Below are 18,063 nucleotides of genomic sequence, written 5' to 3'. Positions count from 1 at the left end.
AGTTTAGTTTTGCCCTATATTTCCTTCCATTTGTATGTCATTTTGTCTTGCACTAGTGTGTCTGTAGCATCAGTACAAGTTTATTTATGCATTGTAGTATTCTTTTAAGACTGCACATTTAGACATTAATCTTACAATCACATTTATAAATATATCATATGGTTAAATGCTTATAGAACATTTCAGATAAAACAATCATAAAAACAGATTATTATTAACTAAAATAATCAAAGTGTACCCTTTTCGATGGATGATAATAAGTGAGAAAATATTTTTTTTATCTGTGGAGTTCTGCCCTACCATGTTGTCACTAACTAAAAGACAATGCACAGTGACCTTTGGGTGGAACAAGTTATTATTTTTCTAATTTGTCAAAATAGGTATTTCCACAATTTGTAGATGTTAGTATGGCAAGTCAGTTTTCAGACTACTAGATTTGTTGCGTTAACAATGGATTAATAGGCCTGAGCCAACATTCTGAAAGTAGCATTTCTATTGCTACTTGTGTTGTGAAACACCATATGCGTCCGATACATTTAAATGTGCTAGTGATAATATCGTAAATCTGAAGTGTCGTTTTGTTTTCCATTGGACTTATTTTTCACTATATGGTATCTCTAACATCAGTAGTTCTGTTCCTCATAACAAACTTTACAATAGTTATGCTTCAGGTTTATTAACAACACTCAGATTGTACTTTTATTTTATTTTACTTCTCTTGGGTATATTCTTATGCTGTTTATACCACTACATGAAATATAGTGACTTCTTAAGAAATACAGGATGCCTAAGAAGTTCAGATTACAGTCCTTAAAATAATACAATAACTAAGACATTTTCACAATAAAACTGATGGTACTATATACATGAATCAAGAACCTCTGCTTTAAAACAAGCAGTTGCTTTAGATTGCCATTGTCATTGTGGGACTATCAAGTGTTTGCACATGTATTATTTATGTATTTATTTATTTATGTATTTATTTATTTTTCACTTATTGTACTCTTAAGTTGGCTGGTTCCCAAACCATTTCAGTTATGACCCATGTCACAAGGGCAAAGCTAAATAGAATATGTAGGCATTCTTTAAACATTAAGAACCAACATAATGGTGAAAAAAACAGATGCAGCGTGTATCCCCTAGTATTTTGTATACAAATATTTTGGGATACACGCTGCATCTGTTTTTTTACCATTACATTGATTCTTAGTGTGTTCAACATTTGTTGGAGGAGGACTTGTTTCATTCTTTAAATATTACCCAGGTTGACAAGAGAAAAATATAATAGTGTTTAATGTTGCCAATTAACCAGCACATGTTTGTGGAAAGAAACTGGAGGTGATATGTTGAGGGTGTATATACAAACTCAATGCAGTAACCAGAACTCAGGACTGAACCTAAAACTATGTATATTTTATGTAGAGATTTTACTGCAAAGCCACCATACTGGACACTTTTCTAGGTGATATTCCAGCCATGCAAAAATTGTGCACTTCATCAACTAACACATTCTCAGTGCTTCTGTAACTCAACCTGTGAATGAAGTGCTTTGCACACTGTAATTGTAGACAGTTGTTGGTTCAAGTCCCCTCAAGGATGTATGCTTTAAGTCTGGCAGTTTGTGAAAAGGATTTATGCAATGAACTGTTAATGAGCTGATATCTGTGGTATAGATTTTAATTCCTTCAGCCTCCATTTGCCTACTGTGTGACCATGAGTCACTTAACCAGGCAGTGCTTTTTGACAGCTGGATAACTGGCTAGTCTCTTTAATAGTCTCTCAGACTGCATGCCTAATATGAGTCTGACGAAGTGTAGTCATTGAGTTTTATTTCTTTATGTTTATTCTGATAATGAACTGAACTGAAAAGGACCCTTTTCAGCTACTGTCCAGGACTTACAATACAAAAGGATACAAAGATATTATATTTTAGAGAAGGTAATAAAGAATAGTTTCAAACTATACACACAGAGTTAATATGCATGCAAATATCAACATGATAAATATCAAAGTAAGGGGAAAAATCATCACAAAAAAGTTTACTTGCGTAAGTATTGCAAGATTCCTGTGGAATCTGTTTTACACAGTTTTTTAGGTTATTAGAGAAGGTGAGATAGTGGGTTGAAGCAAGAGGTGAAACATAGTGATGAATTATTTAACTGGGAAGTGTAAGGATGAAGCATAAGGGTGGGAAGTTATAAAGTGAAAGTTGAGTGCAAAATGTATGAAGACAGAAGTTACAGGTGGAGTACTGCACAGAACAAATGAAAGTTAACGGGGGATGATTAAGGTACCAGTGGCTTTCTTGTTAGCAAATCGAGTGGTTTTATTCTGAAGTTGTTTAAAACATGTATACAATGAAATCCTACTTTTTTAAATTATAGAACATGCTGTGATATTCAGTCATAAGAATGAATGCTGCCTGTACATTGTAACGGTTTATTAAGGAGTTGTAAGGGAATTTAATCAGTTAGTTTACATAAATGCGGTAAGGTACTTTGTGGACATTTATTAGTCAGTTGTAATATTTTACTAAATTGGTTTGGAAAAGCATTGTGTCTCCCCACATCTCTCTAAGTCTGTATCTGAACTGTTTTGTAGACATTTTATGATGCTTTATTGCTTACTGAATAACTAATGCATGGTTGTTATATTTAAAACATATTGAACATTCACATTACTTAATTATACTGACTGTTTTGAATCAATTTATTAGATTTTTTAAATGTTTTCATTTATTGTTTGGAAGCACAGTATAGTTTATCATTTGTAAATTGAATAGGTTTGTGTTGGCTTAGTTATTGCTTAAATCTCATTTTTCCTTTACTCTGTACTTGGTTAACCTTCTACTTAAAGTAATCACCTGTAATATGCACACTGGGCATCTCCATTTATCATATAAATACATGAGGAAGGAAAGGTTATATGTCTATGTGTTGAACATGTAATAGTAAATAATGCTTACAAGGCTTATTTTATTCCGTGACACCTGGGTGCCCCAAATGGCTTGTTTAAAGTTACAATATGTGCACAGAGGTTGTGAAAATCAGCTTTACGTGTACTAGATACTGTTTATTTGTGCCTCATTGACAACCTTTAGACTCTGTTCTGATAACGATGTTACATTCTTAGAAATCTTTTAATAGCTGAATGGTTTATACACACCTAAGCAAAGGTATAGTTCGAAAAAACAAGCAAGATTATTTGATCTTCATGTAGTATTGATCTCTCTCTGTCAGTTGTACAATGCCTGTACTTACATTGTTGTGATCATATTCAATATTTTATGAACTATACAATAAGAAAAATAAAGATATTTGACCTAATTTTATATTTTTGTCATTACTTTCATTTAAAAAGTAAAGCAGTATTCTTTTTTACAGTAAAGTCAATTATCAGATGACAGGATAATTCCTGTAAAAATCTCAGCCTGAGAAGTTAGTCTACAGTCATCAAGGTTCATTTGACATTTGCTTGTCTCCATGTAGTGATTCAGCTGAAGCCACGATGTCTGACCTCTTTTTCCCAGAAAAGCACTGCTAATACTCAGTACTTCTTGAAATGCAAATGACCTAGAATATGGCATGGCTTAGAACTTAATGCTGAGTGAAATATCAGCATATGCAGGTGTGTTGTGATGCATCTATTTTAAGTAATCCTTGATATTTTATAAGCATGCTATTACTGTGGCATGCACAGATTAATTTGTCTATGTAAATATGTATTCATATACTTTATAACTGCCTGATATTTTATGTAAATATCTTCTTATAATTATTATTTCCATAATTCTTTTGAAAACAGCTGTTTAAACTAAGTAAATTAATCAGAGTGTGCAACAGTGTTAAATAAATTCACTGCTACAGTAAAACATTGTGGGGTTGATCCATATCTCATAACAGATTATATTGATGCTATTTATATATAAATCACTCTCCCTTTACACACACACACACACACACACACACACACACACACACACACACACACACACACACACACACACACACTTACTTGCATTTAATTTGCAATGAGACACTAGAGGCAGGACCTCCCTAAAACACAGGTGGATTTTTTGTCAAGTCACAAGAAAATAAAAATAAATATCTCAATTCCCTTCAAAAACAAACAAAAATAAGTATGTCTTGTTATTTTTCATCAAATGGTATTATAGTCTGTCACTACCTTTCCAAGTACAGGCTGTTTTGAAAAAGACACAGGCTGAAGGTCTCAACTACACCTCAATAATATCTCTAAGTATTATTCCACGAGTTAACCCCTGAAGTCACTCTCACCTTCCAGGCAGACTCTAGCTCACTCATTGTGAACCTCCAGTTGAGGAACCAACTTCCTCATTCTAGCCCTACTACATACATCTGATGCATAGGTATGTTGGGTAAAGTCTAGTAAAATCATTAACACTGGTTCTCCATTCCATTTCAACTTGACAAGAGCTTTCCCGACTATGTGATCTGTCAATGACAAGGGGATAGTTCCATTAGTAGAATATATTTTTCTGTACAAATGTCTTAATGCAAGAAAAGTCTTCACCTGTTGTTTAGTGGAGGGCACAGACCAGTTTTTGTAGCCTCATATTTTTTTTATTCAATTACCTCAAGCGGCCCCTGGCACTTAGCCAGAATTTTTTTTTCCATGGATAGCAATAACACGAATACCCTGTCTCATGAGTTAAATTCTCCTAAGTTTGGGGATTTAAACTTCTTATTGCATTGTCTACACTCTGTGCCTGTGCTTGTTTACTTTGGTCAGAAGCAAATTTAGTCCATCCTGCAAGCTATCACAGTATTCTGTTACCATTTTAAATGATATCTTCTTTCCAAGTTTCCAATAGTAAAGTCAAGAAGCCCTGTCAACCACCTGCTGCACAAAAGTTCAAATGAGGTAAACCCAGTTTATTTTATTTTATTTTATTTTACATTTGTTTACTGGGAAAGTCCGACTGGACAGAGGTCCTTTTTCAGCAGAGGCCCAGTGAGAAAAGCTCCAGTACAGACAAATTACAGCCTAACAAACATCAAAAAGAATATAGACATAGTAATTACAGACAAAACAAAAGTTAAATAACTTTTGAGAATTACTACACTCGTAACAAATATCAGGTACATAATAGAAACAAAGTTTTTTTTTTAAAGCAATTCAGTTTTACATCATGAGTAAAAATACACTTTTTAATTTTGTGAAGCACATTAGTTGACAAGACTAAGGAAGTCTAACCTGGTGAGTTGCAGGAACATAGCCAGGTGTCTGTTAAATGTGACTTAAGGAGCTTTTTGAATAGCTTGATAGAGCTGATTGATGTTATTTGGGTTAGCAGCTTATTCCATATTTAGGAATGTAGTAAGAAAAGAGAGAATTCCCAGCTAAATTGTTGGCTTTGATGGTGTCTTGAAGGTGCAGGTTACTGGAGCGAAGACAGCGAGAGGTAGTATACGAGTGTATAGTATTTTGGAGAGAGGGGGGTTTTATCAGATTGGTGGAGAATTTTGTGTACAAAGGTTAGTTGATTGAAGTGTAGAAGATGAGGGAGCTCAAGCCAGTTTAGCTGCTTCAGAGAAGTACAGTGATGTGACCTATAGGAGGCACCAGTGACAAACTTTGCTATTTTGTTATAGCAGGATTCCAGTTTGGTTAAGTCAGTTTGTGGAGGTTAGTTAGTATAGGGCAGGCGTACAAGAGGGTTGATAAGAGGTGTGTAGGGGGCTATAGTAGCTTTTGTATCTTTTGTAAGAAACTGTTTGTTCCTATACAGGAGAACTATTTTTTGTGGACTTTCTTGATGGTTTGAGCTATGTGAATGTCAAATTTCAGGTTATTGTCAATTTCTACTCCAAGCAGTTTGGTGTGGGTTATTGGGGTAATCGTAGTTTGATTTTTGGGCATGATAGTAAAAAAACTGGGAAGACAAGGGGGATATAGCTGGGCTAAAAAGGAGGAAATTTGTTTTTTTGGGATTCAGAATGGGTTGGGAGTTAGTAAGCCATGTTTCTACTGATAGAAAAGAAAACTGCGGCACCTCTTTGATTGCAAACAGTAAGTAGAGTAAAAAACGGTCCCAGTTTTTGCCATCTGCATCAACAACTTTTCTTTCGATGGATTGTGGGGTTTATTAAATCACTATACTAATCCATCACTCTAAAGATAGTATACTTATCATGCCTCTCAACTGTACAGATTTTCACAGAATGTCCAAATTTTTGCCTCATATTTTTGGTATGTTTTTCATAAAAATGTGTTTTTCTGGCAAATTAGTGGTAAATCATTAAAGACTGAAGTCAGAAAATAATGACAGACATTTGAGTTATAGAATTCACACCCTTTATAAAATTTGTGCTAATGCAAAACCTGTTATTCTATCAACTTTCTAAGTTTGTTAGGTGCAATATTTAAAAATTGGTCCTATTTTTGGGCCTTTGTGCCACTCTTATTTATTGCTTTCTCAAGTTTTCTTGCACTAAGAGGTTGAGAGATATGATACTTATTTCTGCAAATGTTTGAATTTAATGCATTGATATAATAAATGCAGTATTGTTAACACTGGAGCCATAGTCAAGTCCTCAAATGATGTGGACATCTTACAGAAGGGCCACACTGAGACAGATGCCTGGTGTCAAAGCCATGGCCTTAAGCTCAGTGCCAAAAAGTGCAGTGTCCTCCCCTTTGGTAAAAACTCTGTACCCATGAACTACCACATAGGCAGCAATCTACTTAACACCGAATGTGTGATAAGAGACCTTGCGACCCAAGAGGAACAGTAGTCTCTCCTTTGATAGTCACATCGCCACAGTAGTCAGGAAGTCCTTCTATGTGGCACAACTCATCATAAAAGGGTTCTCATCCAGGAAAAAAGAGGTCATTGTTCCCCTCTACTCGACATTCATTAGACCCATTAGAGTACAACACCCCTTTTGGAATGTACCTCACAAGACATCTGCAGCAGCTGGAAAGGCCACAGAAATACCTCACAAAGAGGATTACTGGCCTCAAACAAATGCCCTACACTGACCGTCTCAAAAAACTCCAGCTTTATTCCGTAGCATATTGCCTACTCTGAGGTGATCTCTGCCTAACATATAAAGCTATGTCAAACCCAGAGCTGTTGGACATGCTACACCTAAAGAAATCCCAGTCCCTTCGAGCTACACACTCTAGGGACCTAAACCTTGTTACCACAATAAACTGGACATGCTGGAGGGATAGATTCCTGTCCCAGAGACTTCCCATACTCTGGAACAGGCTACCCATCTATGTCAAGCAAAATTCTTCATTAGCACTCTTCAAGAAAAATCTTGATGAGTGGATGGGAAATAGGAAATACACCCCGGGGATCACTTCTGTGTCTCTGCTCAACAGTGACACAGGAAAATAACTTTCTTGGGTGGCGTAAGCCAGGGAACCTTGTTGGCTAGGCTTACTTAGGCCCTTGGGCCGATAGCCTAGTTCCTACCTATGAACCTATGAACATAAAAGGTATGCTTTGGTCAGTAAGGAGCTCTTTAAGAAGACCCTTGTCAGAGAATAACAGCACCCTTCTTTGGCAATACCGTTAACTGTAACTATGCAGGACGGCATACCTTCTGAACATTTGGTACATTTGGTAATGCGTTCCATTATTACTTGCATGTACTGATAACCATTACAGGATTTCACTAGGGGTCCACAATGTCCATAGTAATACATTGAAATGACAGCTCTATAACTGACATTAGGATTAATGTCTGTTTAAATGCAGGATAGGTGTAGTTTTCTGGCATTCTGAACTTAAAGAACAGAGATTCTCCATCTCTTTTATTAAGACTTAAGATTTATTGCTGTATAAAACTGCTTTTATGGTATACTTATTGCTGTATAAAACTGTTTTGATGTTACTCTCTATTAAATTGTATGTTTTTTTCCTTGGAGCATTTCTCCCCGGGCCTCTACTGAAAATGGTCATATATCCAGTTAGACTAGCCTGGTCAACAAATGTAAAATAAATAAATAAATAAAATAAATAAGACTTGCCATCAAAACCTAGTAATCTAGTAATATTGTATGTTTTGTCTGTCAGAAGGTGACTTCCTAATATTTAACTATGGGCTAGCTTCATTAATAGTGTCCTAGAAGGATTTAGCACTAGTGACTGGAAGTTTACAATCACTTATTCATCAGTCAAGATTAATTTTCATGACATTAATATTTGGAGAACAGAGGATGGTTCTGTTAGGGCAGGGGTCTATAGGAAACCATGTGCCCGGAACACCTATCTTCATAGGAAAAGCATGCATCACCCGTATATCTTTTGGAATGTAGTAAAGGGACAGGACATGTGATTATCTAAATTACATGTATCTGACACTGACTTTCAAGTAGAGATAGGCAATTTACGAACGAGATTTAAGGAAAGGGGCTATGCGGATAGAGATCTGGATACTCCCCTCCATGAAGTAATGGAGATGAGAAGTGGGACTGCCAAGCCTTACTTCTCTGATGCCACTAATGTTGTACATAGTACTAAGGGAGGTACTTTTAGATGCCCATTGTCTTAGACGTTATACCATATGCACGAATGTAATAAGATAATTAAAATGATTGAGAAACATTGGCACATTTTAACTGCAGAACCCAAGATTAGAGATATAATTGGTGATACACCCTCATTTTCTTTCAAAAATAAGAAAAGTATAAAAAGGATGTTATTTTACCCTAAGAGTATAGAAAACATTGGCCAAGGTGAGGCCATAGGTACTGTATCATGTAATAAATGGAATTATTGTGTGTATATTAATAAGACCACCCAGTTTAAGCATCCTGACAATGGATGCATTTTTAAGTTTACTATGTCGGTGAACTGCAATACAGCTAATGTTGTTTATTAAGCTACATGTGAAGCATGTCAGGCATTTTAGGTAAAACCAATAGACCCCTTAAATACTGTATAACAGAGCATTTATATAATATTAGAAGTAATTCTCCCAATAATGCCCTAGCGAAACATGTCAAGGACAAGGGTGGCCGACATATTTTTAGGTTTATGGTTATAGACATTTTGGTACCTACAAAAAGGCTGAAGGACATTAAAACTCACACTGAGTCGGTGGAGGCCAAGTGGACCATAATATTAAGGGCAGAGTGTGGTAAAGGTTTAAATGATCATGTTTCTCTTTACCCCTTCCTGAAGATGAAGGTAGTACGCCAGCAGTTTCACTTTGTTTTATTTTGTTTTTAATGTATGGGATGCCTTTAATATCAGCATCAGAGATTATGAGTTAATTAATGGTAATTGAATGATTGCCTTAGATTGTGCTATTTAAATGCTTTAGTTTTGTCTTTGATTCATAATCTGAAGAAGCATTTTTGTGAAAGCGCTTACCTTTTAATAAAATTTTATATGCTACGGAAGTTGTTGAATAATTTATGCATCTCAACATGCCTGTATTGTGCGGTGGTTCTACTGTGTTTTGGATTGTGTGTATTTATATTTGATTTTTTTGTAGGACCACTTATCCCAGCAAGACTTCATTGTGGTTTTGTGCTGATGTTTTATAAAGTGTTTGTGGTTGAAATGCATCCACAGTGTGCCCTACTGGAAGAAAACAGAAATGTACATGCACTATTGTAACTGTCTACATATATGTATTTTAACAGTGGAAACTGGGACACAGGAGGTTAAATTCAGCCCAGAAAATTTTAGGAAAATAGCTGAAATTAAATTACTTTATAGGCTATGCAATAAAAGATGGTATCTTTCAGTTTTCAATGGAACTAGAGGCATCAGTCTGTGCTGAGAACCTTTCCATATTGTCTTTAGGGTGAATTCATTACTAGTCTTAAAAGCATGAAGGAATGCAATTGCTTTATGACTTCCAGCATCTGCTAAAAATCTGAGGTCTATGGATTTTCACAGGTAGATGCTAAATACTGCCAGCTTCTAGCAGTGGGTGTTTTGGCCTGGGGACCAGAAGTCAGATGATAAGGAATTATGTCATTCTGCAAGTTATCCCAGCAGTAATATTTGATATATTAATATGAGAAGTCTCTTAGTGAGACAGAGCATTCTGTATCCGGTCATGGACTCACCACACATCTGCCTTGCTGTAATAGTAAGTTGTTAGGGAATAGTAATTCTCTTATATTCAGTCAGAGTATAGCTTAGCTTAGATATTTTTCTTTATTTATTTGAGAATGTACTGCAATGTTGTTTTAAATATTTCCAATGGTTTGAACTCTGTCACTCTGAATATATATTTAGTATTGTCTTGTTCTTTTATCATTTATTATTAAATATATTTAAACATTTTATTGTGGCTGATCTGTGTTGAGATATTTAGGTTTTGAGTGTACTTGCATATTTATTTGGTGACACTGTGTGGGCCACTCCTAATAGCTGTTCTCTTGATTAAACTACCATTTGTGCTAATATTAATATTACACAGTAAGATAGGACACCATTTAAGGGCCTTAAAGTAACTGATAAGAGGTTCTGGTGGCAGTAAAACTACCTTATAGTGTGTTCAAAAGGGGGCATAGCTAGTAAAACTGTGCCAGCCTTTCTCAGGTGTGTGTGTGTGTGTGTGTGTGTGTGTGTGTGTGTGTGTGTGTGTGTGTGTGGGGGGGGGGGGGTCTGTATTACTTCTTCAAAAAAACCTGTCCACCGAACGCTACATTGTCGACACATATTCATCAAAATTCACTTCCACAATTCATTGAATAATTAAAGGGCAAACAAATACTTGACCCACAATCCAACAGACTCAAATCTACCTAAACCAAACCCATGCATGTGGAGACTGCACCCCACACACACACCCTAGTTAAATATACCAACTCTGTGATTGCACTGTAGTGGAGAAAGGGTTAAAATTATGTAGTTGGCCAACTATGTCTTTGCCCTTTAGGTATTCAGAGAATCGCAGAATTGTATTTCGCTGAATATGTGTTGATGATGTAGCGTTCAGTGTAAATGTTTTTTGAAGACTTGATATAGACCCATGTGTGTATAAGTCAAATCTCCAAGAGTGTGTGTGTCAGCTATTTGGGCAGGGACACAAATCACTGTTTGGACAGAGAGAGTGTTGAAGGACTTGGCATGAAACCATGACTAAGGACTCAACTCTATAGCTGTGGCAGTGGGGAGGCTTACTGAAGATCTGAAGAAAGACTGTGAAACCAGCTCTGGACTGACTGTGGTTTCTGTGTGCTCTTAAGGGAAATTGCACATGATGCAAAGAGCTGCATCTGGAAATACTGTGTGTGTACCTATCATCCTCCCATTGAACGTTTCCCACTGTTGCTAGTAGTGAGGATTGAGGATCCTAGATTACTGGTCCAGTGGTGGTCGTCACATTTTGTTTTGCAGTAGTAAGATCACCACAACACATATTGGGATTCACTGGTGTGGATACTGAACTCCTGTAGCCTGTAAACAGTGGTCACTAAAGAAGATGTTTGTACTCTCAAGCAGCCACACAGTGGACATTCAGAGTTTCATATCACAATAGTTTTATTTATTTTGTGTTAGCTTAGTTAGTCGGGGATAGTAGACAAGGATGTCAGCAGAGGACTATGACAAGCTGACAAGGAACCAGATAGCTAAGATATTCCAAACCAAAGGACTGGGGCATGCCAGCCCGTCTAAAGGAGAAATGGTTACAGACTTAACCACAGCTGCATCACAGACCAGCTACTAAAAGAGCAACCAGACTGGGCTTGAGAATGTACAACTATCAGAAAGTGGACAGTTCAACTTTGCCTCAGAGGACTTAAATATCCGTCTGGAGTTAAAGAGAATTGAACTGGAGGCCAGACTGGTGGAATTACATTTGGCATGTACCTCACTAAACACCTGCAACAGCTGGAAAGGCCACAAAAGTACCTCACAAAGAAGATCCTAGGCCTTAAACACATGCCCTACAAGGACAGACTAAAAAAACTCCAGCTTTTCCCTGTCTCATATCGTCTATTAAGAGGCGATCTCTGCTTGACTTACAAAGCCATGTCTGACCCATCCCTGTTAGAAATGTTACACCTAAAGAAATCCCAATCCCTCCACACGACACGCTCCAGGGACCTCAACCTCATTACCACAATCAACAGAACATGCTGGAGGGACAGGTTCATAACCCAGAGACTGCCAATGCTCTGGAAAAGACTTCCCATACATGTCAAGCAGAGCACCTCACTGGCCCTTTTCAAGAGAAATCTTGATGTGTGGATGGGAAATAGAAAGTTCACCCTGGGGATCACTCCAGTGGCTCTACTTGTTAGAAGCATCAGGAAATAATGACTGCATGATGCCAGGGCACTTCTATGGGCTAGGCTTGTAAAGGCTCCAGGGCCGTTGGCCTAGTACACACCTATGAAACTATAAACCTATGAACTAGAATCAGCAGAGAGACTGTGGCATTTGGAGGCTGAAGAAAAGGAGAAACATATGGCATTAGAATCAGCAAAGAGATTGAGATGACTGGAAGCCAAAGAAAATGAGAGACGGAGGCAACATGAAAGGGAAATGCTGAGTCTTCACCAGGGTCATGGAGGTAATGGGCAAAGGTGTAACCAAACCTCAGAAGCAATAAAGATCAGTACATTTCTTCCACAATTTACAGAGAGTTGATAGTTTTACTCATATGTTTGAAAGGGTATGTAAACAGTATAATGCTGACCAAGGGCTCTGGGTATGGTTCCTGACCACCTTACTTCATGGTAAAGCTGTAACTGCTCTTTCTAAATTGTCTGATACTTATTGCTTAAATTATAATACAGTTAATCATTGTTTATTAGAGTGTTTTAAGTTAACACCTGAAGCTTATAGAGAAAAGTTTTCTGAGCATTGGTGCAAGTCAGATGAAAGTGTGTGTGAAAATATTGCTGAACTAAGCACTTATTTTCATAGATGGGTGAGTAGGTGTCAGATCACCACTTTTGAAGGGCTGTCAGACCTTTTGGTGTGGGAACAAGCCCTTAGCACTTTGCCTGAGGACATGAGAATCTGGTTGGTAGACATGGAATGCAATACCATAGATGAGTTTGGGAAAAAAGGAGACTTATACCTAGCAAGCAGGACATTACTACACAGAAAAGGGATACCCAGTGCTACACAGGTGTCTAAGGAAGCCATGGTGAGCAGCCTAAACTGCCCCAACAGAGTATGCCAGTAAAAGGGGATGCCACTAGTTCAGGTACATGGCCAGGATCAAGGATTAAATATTTTAAATGTAACCAGTGGCGCCATGTAGCATATTGATGTCCACGGAGGCAAGGTGGGGAACAAAAGGCAGGGGAGCCAGTCAGTGGGAATGACAGAATGCCAGCAGTAAGTTGTCTGGGGACAACAAAGGAACCAAACTACCACAAGAGGTTCTATCCTATCTTAATAGATGGGAAACAGGCCACTGCTAAGAGAAACACAGCCTCTGACCTAACCATTGTGAAGCTTGCAATGGTTAGAGGAGCACTACTTGCTTGGGCAGTTTACTCCAGTCAGAGCTTTAGGAGGGACCCCATTCCAAATACCTTTGGCTAGGGTCCACCTTTAGAGGTAGGGTGGTAAAGGAAGCAAGCAAGTAGGTGTGTTTCAGGATATCCCTGCAGAAATCCTGATAGGGAATGATTTTGATAGTGCAGTACCTTGTGTGCATGTAGTTACACACACTCAGGCTTGGAGACAGGCATGTGAGTCTGGTAGCTTGGGGGGACTCAAACATACTGGATGCCTGAAGCCAGGACTGGTGAGGTGGCTACTAGCTATTGAGCTACCCTGTAACTTAAGGTGAGCCACAGCTGCTTGTGGGTACTGATGCTCCCTTGGACAGAATAACTGAAAGGGTAGAGTTGAGTAATAGTACACAAGCTGACAGTGAGGCATCACTGGCAGGATATAGCAGACCTACTGTGGAAGGGGAGCTGGGAAGGGTTACAAAGATAGAGCTGAGACAGGCTCACCTCTCAGACTCTACATTACAAGGCTTGAGGGAGGTAGCCAGGGAGGCACCTGACTCTCAAGGAAAGGGGGAATGTGTATACTGGCAAAGGGTTAAGGTATAGAAGGTGGACCTCTGAGGGAGGGCTAGAGGGTGAAAAATACAGCAGTTGGTAGTACCCAGAGCCTACAATCTGGCACTTCTAGCCATAGCCCATGACATTCTCTTTGCAGGTCATATGGGCATGAAGCATACAAAGAGATGTATTATGCAGAACGTTTATTGTCCTGGGATTTCCAGGGATGTAACAGGTTACTGCAGGACCTGTGAGCAGTGACAAAAGGTAGGTAAGGCAGGAGACAAGGTGAAAGCTCCTTTGATGCCTTTGCATCACTAGGTAGCTATGGATATTGTGGGTCTCTGAGAAACGCAAGTTCCACAGGGAAGAAGTATAACCTAGTTGTAGTAGATTATGCTACCAGATACAGAGGCAATGGCTCTGTCCTCCATTGAGGCAGAAAAGGTGGCAAATGATTTTCAGCAGGGTATGTTTCCCAAAAGAAATATTGACTAACAAAGGTGCCAATTACATGTCAGACCTGCTGGCTTGAATGTGGAAGCACTGTGGGGTGAAGCACCTAAAGACCACCCCCTATCATCCTCAGACTAATGGTCTGGTGGAGAGGTTACACTCTACACTAAAGACCATGCTATGGGCATTTGCTGACTAGTTTAAGAGGGAGTGGGACAAATATCTGCCCCATCTGTTGTTTGCTTACAGAGAGCTGCCCCAGGACTACTCAGGTTTTTCACCCTTTGAGTTGCTGTATGTGCATAGGGTGGGGAACTCTAGATTTGATACGTGCTGATTAGTTGGGTGAGTGTGAATTCCACAAGGAGTCTGTTGTAGCTTATGTCCTAAACCTTAGGACAAGGCTTAGGGAACTCATAAGCTTGGCCCAGGAGAACCTGGCAGAAGCCAAACAGCAGGAAAAGGTCTGGTATGACAGGAATTCTGGAGCTTGAGAGTATGCTATGGGGCAGCAGGTTATGGTTCTCATTCCTGTCAAATATAACAAGCTGCAGGCAGCTTGGGAGGGGCCCTCCAAAGAGGTAAGGAAGGTCAATGATGTTATGTACATGGTAGAACTGCTAGGCAGGAGACAGTGGCATAAACTGCACCATGTTAACATGATGAAACCTTACCAGGATAGAGAGGCCCTGATGCTAAGCGTCTGCAGTAGAAAGCAAGAGGAGTCTGAGAGGGATCTATGGCTACAGGGAGCCAGCCAGCAAAATCTCAAGTTACTATGGTGGAGCCTAGGGTTGCAGGCATATGCTATGACAGAGCAGCACTGTAATAGGGTCAGCAATGCCAAGGCAGCTGGGATCCCAAGGCAGGGAATGGGGTAATGTATTCACAGATAGGCTCAACCCTCTCAAGCAATGTTTCTCAAGGGTTACTTGAAAAACTAGCTTGAGTCTTCGAAGGGGGCCAGAAGTTTAATGAAAGGAGATACTGCCAGCCGAGCTAGGTGAAATAATCCAAATCCACCAAAACCACTAGAGCAAGCGACTTAAACCTTAGCACGGATATAAATAGGACGTGCTGGAGGGATAGATTTATCACTCAGAGACTCCCTATGCTGTGGAATAAAATCCCGGTCCATGTGAGGCAGAGCACCTCGTTGACTCTGTTCAAGAGAAATCTAGACCTGTGGATGGGAGATCGTAGGTTTACCCCGGGAATCATCTCTGTGTCACTGCTGGACAGAGGCACAACAAACTAATGGGCACAGTATTTTTTCATATAAGGGGTGGCGTAAGCCACAAAAATTTGGGCTAGGCTTATAAATGCCTTAGGGCAGATAGCCTAGTATAAACCTATGAACCTATGAACCTATGAACCTATGAACCTATAATTATATGTCATATGTGAATATCAACATAATTTATATAAGATGCTTGTGTTACAACTGCATTAGAACTGAATGTCATGTGTATATCAAACTGGTTTGTACAGACGTTTGTTGAAAAGATATTTATAAGTATTTGTTGAAGTGCATCCACAGTGTGCCCTACTGGAAAAGAACAGAAATTTACATGCACTATTGTAACTGTCAGAACGTATATATTTTAACAGTGGAAACTGGAATACAGGTGGTTAAATTCAGTCCAGCAAATTTTAGGAAAATAGGTGAAATTAAATTACTTTATGGGCTTCACAATAAAAGATGGTCCCCAAGATTCATTAAACTCCTTGCAGGATTAGTGCTATTCCTGTATGGAGCAGATCATGCCAGTGCAGCACAGCAGTGCGCCTTGCATATCCCTGAAGGCACGGTGCTGTATAACCTTCACGGGCATGACCTGTGAATGAGTGCAGAGGGCATGTCCAAGCATTGCTCATGCAGTAAACACTCCCCCTGCAGTCAGAATGTGCAGTACAGCACTTTGAAAAGAAAACTAGTGTCCACAGACACTGTCAGCATACCCCCAACTGAACAGCTATCCGCAGAATGTCCAGATTTGTGTCTTGTCAAAGAGCTGAGGCTGAAAGTAATTAAATAATGACAAACACTTGAGTATAAGACCCCACATCCTTCAAGTAAGTCATGTTAATGAAAAACCTATTAGTCATCAACTTCCCAAGTTTGTAAGAGCAATATTTAAAATCTGTCCTCTTTGCCCTCCCATCATGTTAGGCCACATCCACAATGTATGCTGTAAGAGGTGAAGAGGTATGACTGTTAGCTATGTGCACATCCCTAAACTAATAAAAATAAAAAAAATAATCTTTTTTTTCCCCGTCCCCACTAAAGTTTAAGCGTAGTTGAGTGGGTATGAGCATAGCTTAAACATCTAAAGGAGCTAAATAGAAATATACAGCCAGAGTCGACAAAGTGAAATAGCATAGTGGTTAGAGCTTTTACTTAACATGTTGTAATTCACGGTTCAAGCCCCAATGAAGTTCACTCATTTTCATATGTTAAAACAGCACTAAAAGTATATTTTTTTATAAATAGGTAGTGAATAATATATATTTGTTAACCAGGGTAGTGTAGCAGGTCCAAATGTGAGGTGTCAGTATAGTACAAATGTGAAACCCCTATAAAAACACAAGTGTCCCATACAATATAGCCGCATAAGAATATAATATAATTAAAGCACATAGGGGGATGTTATGGAAAGGACACATACATATCATAATATGTCATTAATAAGGAATCAATCCCACAGTCCTGATAATCCATAAAATGAAAGTTGAACAATGCTAAATTGTGCTCAGCTATGCTTAGCCAGATTAAGTATTGCTTAAATGTGTATGCTTAGCAATAATTAGCAAAGCTAAGTGGATTTGCGCATTGGTAAGCAGTGCTTAGCATCTACCCCTTTATGCAATGCTCATCTGTGCTAAGCAGGTTTGCCCGCCCCTTAGCTTATCTCAGCATATTCAAAATCGGCCAATCACGGCAAAGGGTGGGAATCCAGCCCTATTTAAACCCTGCATGAGGGAATACAACCATAACCAGTTGTAACTGATCACTACAGGCACTATGGCTGATGTTGGTGAAGGTGTGTGCTTTTGGGCGCAGCGTTCAGGCATTCAGAAGTCCTGGGTCATGGTTGGACTCCTTATAAAACACCATGAAGGGAGACTGCTACACGACCAGTACCAGGGCTCCCATTACAAAGTGGAGGCCTGGGACTGTCTCGCACATAACCTCACCAATGCTGCTGGTATGCCTCGGACTGGTGAGCAGGTCCAGCACCATTATTTTAACATTATAACACTTACTCTCTCCTGCTGTATAACTAGCCCACCCCACATTTTCCTTTCAAATCTTCTCCTTCTGCTGTCACTTTAGCCTCTGCTATCCCTACTTTAACCATCCTGCCTCAATCTCTCTTTTTCTCTGTACTATGCTCAACTATCTTTTTACTTACATCTCACTTACTCTCATACACTTTTTCACTTTCACATGCACCTAAGTAAAAATAACTCTACTTTATTTCTTCAAATGATTCTATGTATTCTAACATTTTTTTGTATAATTATGCTTTAAGTATGCAATACTACCTCATTATATACTGTCTATGTAACTATATGTGGAGCTTTTCTTCCCAGGACTCCACTGAAAAA

This window comes from Protopterus annectens, chromosome 2.part1 (assembly GCF_019279795.1).
Source record: "Protopterus annectens isolate FY-2018-M chromosome 2.part1, PAN1.0, whole genome shotgun sequence".
NCBI lineage: Eukaryota > Metazoa > Chordata > Ceratodontiformes > Protopteridae > Protopterus > Protopterus annectens.
The sequence above is the reverse complement of the archived record's forward strand: the minus strand, read 5'-3'. Positions refer to the sequence as shown.